Raw genomic sequence first — 6773 nt, forward strand, 5'->3', positions numbered from 1 at the left:
ATAGACTAACCTGTACCTCTTGTTAGTTGGTGCTGGTTTAAAGTTGTATGATACCCCTTACTGTTAGGGACCTTAATAGAAAATCTCACCAAAGGTCATCTTTGTTCTTCAATCAAATTTACTTTTTAGAGTATAAAACAATATAAAGACATTCATGAGGAGGCTTGACAGGGTCAACAGTCAGCAAGATATCTTTAAATAAATAGTCTTTAAATAGTTATAGGGCCTCCCTGGTGGCGCAGCGGTTGAGCGCTGGGTTGCAAAGCTGCCCGCAGCCTCTGCAGTGCCAGTTCGATCCCCAGCCACCAGCGAGGGTCCCACATGGCGCGCAGACCTCTCCTGCTGCCCACTGCTCCCCTCAGCAGTGTACTTTGTCACTCTGCCTGTTCTACTCTCCGCTCTGGCTCTGGTGAATTCTCTCACCCTCCCGTGCCTCTGACTGTACCCAGTGCTTGTATAAATAAATAATAAATAAATAAATAAATCATAAAAATAATAAATAGTTATATAGGTTATTTTCACATTAATTTCTTCCTCCTAACGCTAATATCTCTGAGCTCAGAGGCAGAATGTTGATAAAGTGTTTCCCTCCACTTGGTAAGTCAGGGTGTAGAGGTTTAAAATCAAGTAGTCATACACTTTCAGCTATCCAAACTAGTTCCAGGTAAGTGAAGCCCGGGTAAGATGAAAATGTTACATCTGTTACATCCAATCATTTTTTTCCCTCTTAGAAGTTATCATGTTCAATTTAGGGATGAGAAATATTGTTTACTTTTATTCAGTTACTTCTCTATTTTGCTGCCATAATTCTCTCTCCTGGTAGAATCTGGGTGACTTAAACCATAGAAATTATAGTTTCAGCGCTATTCTGTGATTGAATGTTGTTGTAGTTTTTTTTTAATAGAAATTATTTTTTATTTATTTTAACATTTATCATTTTTTTAAATTTTTTAGACAATATTTGCTTCCCCTCACCCCCTCAGATTGAGTCCGTCCCCATAGAATTTCCTTCCCCAAGGCACCCGTGTACCATCACCACAGTCCCCTGAGCTCCTCCCTCCCTCCCTCTCATCCCTCTCTCTCCTCCTTCCCTGCAGTATGTCTTTGGTTTATAATTGTATGTTTTTACTTTGTTGTGTTTTGTACTGTTATTATTATTTTTTTACACTGATGTCTTATTTGGTTCCCCTATATTCCTGTTATAAGTGAAACCATCCAATATTTTTCTTTTTCCTTCTGGCTTATTTCACTGAGCATAATTCCTTCCAGTTCCATCCACATTGCTGCAAATGGCATGAGTTTCTCTTTTTTGATTGCTGGATAATATTCCATTGTGTATATATACCACATCTTCTTGATCCAGTCATCTATTTTTGGGCATTTGGACATGAAGATCAAAATCATTCCAACTATCTTCTCCGATCATAAAGGCATCAAGCTAGAAATAAATCATGAAAAGAAAACAAGGAACCCTCCCACTTCATGGAAATTGAAATCCACATGACTGGAAGACCACTGGACTAATGAGGAGATCAAAGAAGAAATTAAAAATTACTTTGAGCTGAATGACAAGGACACCGCTTTCCAGAATGTATGGGATTCAGCAAAAGCAGTAATAAGAGGAAAATATATAGCAATACAGGCTCACATCAACAAACAAGAAAGAACTCAAAGAAACAACCTAATCTCACATCTCAAAGAGCTAGAAAAAGAAAAACAAAAACCCTAAAGCCAGTAGAAGAAAGGAAATAATAAAAATCAAAGCAGAAATAAATGAATTGGAAATTAAAAAAACAATCCACAAGGGATCAGTGAAACCAAAAGTTGATTCTTTGAAAAGAAACAAAATAGACAAACCTCTAGCCAGGCTCACATAGAAAAAACGTGAGAAAACACATATAAATAGGATTACAAATGAAAGAGGAGAAATAACAACAGACTCAGTAGAAATCAAAAGAATAATCAGAGATTACTATGAACACTTATATGCAAACAAATTCAGCAACCTAGAAGAGATGGACAGATTCCTAGAACGATATAATCATCCAAAGCTGGACAAAGAAGAAATAGAACTAAACAGACCAATTACAAGCAGCGATATTGAAGCAGTAATCAAAGCACTCCCCAAAAACAAAAGCCCAGGTCCAGACGGCTTCACAAATGTTGTAGTTTTTTAAGTGATCATTCTGCCTTCATTTAAAAGCTGATCTTCAGGGCCTCCCTGGTGGCGCAGCTGGGCTGCAAAGCTACCTGCAGCCTCTGCGCCGCTGGTTCAATCCCTGGCTGCGGCCGGCGAGGGTTCCACATGGCACGCAGACCTCTCCTGCCGCACCCACTGCTCCCCTCAGCAGTGTATTTGGTCAGTCTGCCTGCTTTGCTCTCCCCTCTGACTCTGGTAAATTCTCTCACCCTCCTGTGCTTCTGACTGTACCCAGTGCTTGCATAAATAAATAAATCTTTAAAAAAAAAAAAAAAAGCTGATCTTTGGATTTTTGGCACCTAAGAAAGTCTGTTTTTTTTTTTTTTTTTTTAAAATCTCCCAATCCCAAACTTAGGTACTCTGTAGTTTGGACAGTATGGTTTTTATCATTTCCCACTATGTCTGCCTTTCCAGATATGTCAAGGCTCAGCTCAAATGCTCTCTCCTCAGGAGACTTTCCTATGTCTATCCCTTTTTTTTTACTTTTCAGTTTTTTTTTATGTGGGTGAACTATGGGAGTTAAGTCATAGGGACTAAAACAGAAAATAAAGCTACTATCTATGGGATACAGAAGGATGGTCTTACAGGCTACAGTGAGGCTGGAGGTTTGGCAGTGAGTGAATTCACCAGAGGCGGTGGAGAATAGAAAAGGTGGATGTATTGAAATACCCTGCTAAGAGAAGCAGCAGGCAAGTCAGGAGAAGCCTGCTGTTCCATGTCTATCCATTAACCCTTATTATATTTTGTGAAGAGCCCTGCTGTCCCATGTCTATCCTTAACTCTTACTATATTTTATTTCGATATAAATCTTTAATCCTCTTGCGGCCTCCCTGGTGGCGTAGGGGTTAAGTCTCTGTGCTATCACACTATTGCCACTGTGGCCTGAGGATCCCCGGCCAGGGAGCTGACCCACATAGGGCACAGCAGACCTCTCCTGTCTCACCCACTGCTCCCCTTGGCAGTGCATTTCAGTGGATCTGCCTGTTTGCTCCCCACTCTGTCTCTGGTGGATTCTCTCACTCCCTACACCTCTGGCCTATACCCCAGTTCTTGTATGCATAAATAAATAAAAACAAAATCTTAAAAAAAATCTTAATCCCATTTTAAATGAGACAGAGGCTGTGTCTTAATCAGCTGTGTCCTCCCCATGGTGCTGAGCCAATGCATCTGCTGCTCGTCATGGGATCCTCTATTCTCAGGAATCCTGCAGGAACTTCAGAAATCAAAGAACAAAGAGCTTTAAACTATTACATAATCCAAGAAGTGCTTTTCAAGATGATTTTCAACATTGTTTCAAGCTTTATGATTAGCATTACATCTGCCAATGCATGGAACTAAATTATCTCCAGTTTCACTTGAAGCTAAAGCACAATCAGACATCTGTTGCAGCCTGATTTGTGTTTTGCCTCTTTCCCCTCTGGCCTTTGCCCACACTGTGTGCTCTAGCTCCTTAGCCACCTTTTTCTTTGTATTCCTAATATGATGCCACACGGACAGGTCCCCAGTAATTTTTAGAACTGTCCCTGTGGACTGATTTTATATCAACTGGAAGGAATTATCTGTTTTTGTAGGGATATCCAATTCATGAAGGATGGAAAGCTGCTTTCTGGGGTCACTGTGTCTATCCAGGACCGTTTTAACGGGCTTTACATTTTCCTATTCAGTGTTCATAGTGATAAGTATAGAGTGGTGTGGAAGAAATGCTGCAGCCACAAACTTCTTGTTGAAGAAATTCCTGGTCCAGGAGAAGTGTTGACTTTTTGATATCCTGTGGGAAGGAAATCACCCATTCAATGCTGTTTGGGAGGCAAGCAAAGCCAGGTTGAAAGCCTTTTTCTCTTCTTGGCTCATTTTAAAATTAGATACTGAAGTTAATTACTCATAGGGTTTGTCCTTAAATATTACATTTTTCCTCCTAGCAGAAAAATAAAAGCTCTCAAAGTAACTTTATGAAAATGTTCTTAATTGCTATCATGGGTGAATTATAGAAGGAATTTTTTTTTTTATGAATGCAAGAACTGGGGTGTAGGCCAGAGGTGGGGGGGGGGTTGGTGAGAGGATTCACCAGACACAGAGTGGGGAGCAGAACAGGCAGATTCACTGGAATACATTGCTGAGGGGAGCAGCAAGGAAACAGAAGAGGTCTGCTGGGCCATGTAGGTCACCTCCCTGGCCAGGGATTGAACTCATGCTGCAGTGGGTGCCAGTAGGGTCATAGTGCTGAGACTTAACCCCTTGGGCCACCAGGGAGGTCTCATAGGAGGGATTTGTAATGGGGATTTGACCATACAGTTGTGGAAAGTGGTGAAGTTGTCTTTGTAGCACTGCCCTCCCCTGCTAGATGCTGGAACTTGAAGCCCCAAGGGACGGACAGCAGGTATAGTTGGGGAGACCAAGAACAAGCTGGCATTCAAAAGCATGAGCTGGAGCCCAGGAGAATGTGCTAAAATTCATGTCAGTTCACACCGCTGATCTTGATGGTGGGCATTGTGTGGAAACTGAGCTCCTTCGGGAAGCTGAAGGAAGATCCATGTGCAGAGCTGCAGGCTCAGATGCTGACTTACACCAAGGAGCAAGCCAGGAGGTAAGTCACAATGTGTGGGAGTTGAAAAGTGGTGCTGATTCATCTGGGCCCTCCAAATCTTGCAAAGAATTTGTGGTTCTTTCTCACTGGAAGTATGGGGATAGGAATTCTTGGAAATGTAGTTTAGGGAATTCTAGGAAATGTAGTTCAGTCTAGTCTGGAGTAAACATTAAAAAGTACAATGGCTGTGACGAGATGGTAGGATTTCAGGTAACCATACTTTATAGTTTTACTTTTTTTTTTTTAAGATTTATTTATTTATGCATACAAGAACTGGGGTACAGGCCAGAGGTATGTGTGTGTGTGTTAGGACTTACCAGAGATAGAGTAGGGAACAGAACAGGCAGACTAACTGAAATACACTGCTGAGGGGAGCAGCAGGCATGACAGGAGAGGTCTGCTGCGTCATGTGGGTCAACTCCCTGGCCAGGGATCAAACTCGTGCTGCAGTAGCTATGGACTGCTTCACAGTGCTGTGCTTAAAGCCTTGCGCCTCCAGGGAGACCTACATGTTGTTTTAATTCTTTGCAAAAAACATGTATGATTTATATAATCTGAAAAATATAAAACTTCTTTTGCGGGGGAAAAAATCTTCCTTTAATAAAGGGAGTTAGAAGAATTGAAGGTAAACTATTAAGAATTGAGAGACGAGGCCATCTATACAGGTGAATGTCACTGATTTTACCTGAAAGAAGTATAAAAAAAAAGCCCATGTTTCTATGTCTTTTACTTAATGGTTTTTGACAATGGCTGTAGTCTCTGAAAATCCAATGACATTGTTCTCAGGAAGAGCAATTTCTCAATCACTGTGCATCTCCCAGTGCAGAGCAGTGACTGTGACTGGAAGTTACAATATCCTTTGCAGTCTACCGAGTGCTGCTGCAGATGATGTAATTGGCAGAAACATCAGATTCTGGCTCTCAAGGATTCTCTCTGCTTGCAACCAAAATCCTTTTCTGGAGTGTACAGAAGAGCATGTGTGTCAAGATTATAAACACAGAAATTGAGAAACTAACGACTCTTCTTAGTGTGCTAAGATTTAGATTCGGCACTCCAGAACTGGAACAGTTGGATGGCCTCTTAATTGTCACCTGGAACCAAATCTCAGACTATCTTCTAAGCTTGGCACGTGGGACATTTTCACCTACCCAGCATTCCCCTGAGGTTTCCTGAGGTTATGCCACTGACAGGGTGTTAACTAGAACCTCACCCTTTCTCCTCTCCACTCATGAAAAAGTCAGAAAGTAAGTGAGTGAAAGTAACACTGTAGGGAGGACTTTTCAGTTAATAGGAACTTAACAGAAAAGGCAAACTGAAATTTCAAATCATTAGTAATAATTTGTTATCCCACTTGAGTATCACTACACTAAGTAAAAAAATTGTGGTCGCCAAATTAGTATCCATGTAAAATATGGGTGTGTGGGCCTCCCTGGTGGCCCAGGGGTTAAGTCTCAGTGCTATCACTTCTACGGCCCCTGAGTTCGATCCTGGGCCAGGGAGCTAATTCACATATGGCACAGCAGACCTCTTCTGTCTTGCCCGCTGCTCCCCTTAGCAGTGTATTTCAGTATATCTGCCTATTCTGCTCCCTACTCTGTCTTGGTGAATCCTTTCAACAACCTCCCCCCACCACACCCCAATCCCCTGCACTTCTGGCCTATACCTCAGTTTTTCTATGCAAAATTAAATAAAACATAATTTTTTTAAAATGTGATGTGGGAAGATATTAGAACCAGTTGTAGATATATCTTTTTATCTCATCCTTTAAAGATTAGTGTTTGATAGATAAAGCAAACATCCATATAATAGACATACACACTTAAACCTTTTTTAGTGACAGCATTGTCAAGTCAGAATAAGTCTGAAACCATTACCTTAAAAGAAAGTGAAACATTTTCTTCATTGAAATACAAACTTTAGGAGTTAGTACTCAAATTTTTAGATTAAAGCAGCCCAGTATTTTCCTGTTAACTAGTAAAACCCCAAATA

This window comes from Talpa occidentalis, unplaced genomic scaffold, assembly GCF_014898055.3.
Source record: "Talpa occidentalis isolate TD23 unplaced genomic scaffold, MPIMG_talOcc4v2.1 talOcc4.17, whole genome shotgun sequence".
NCBI lineage: Eukaryota > Metazoa > Chordata > Mammalia > Eulipotyphla > Talpidae > Talpa > Talpa occidentalis.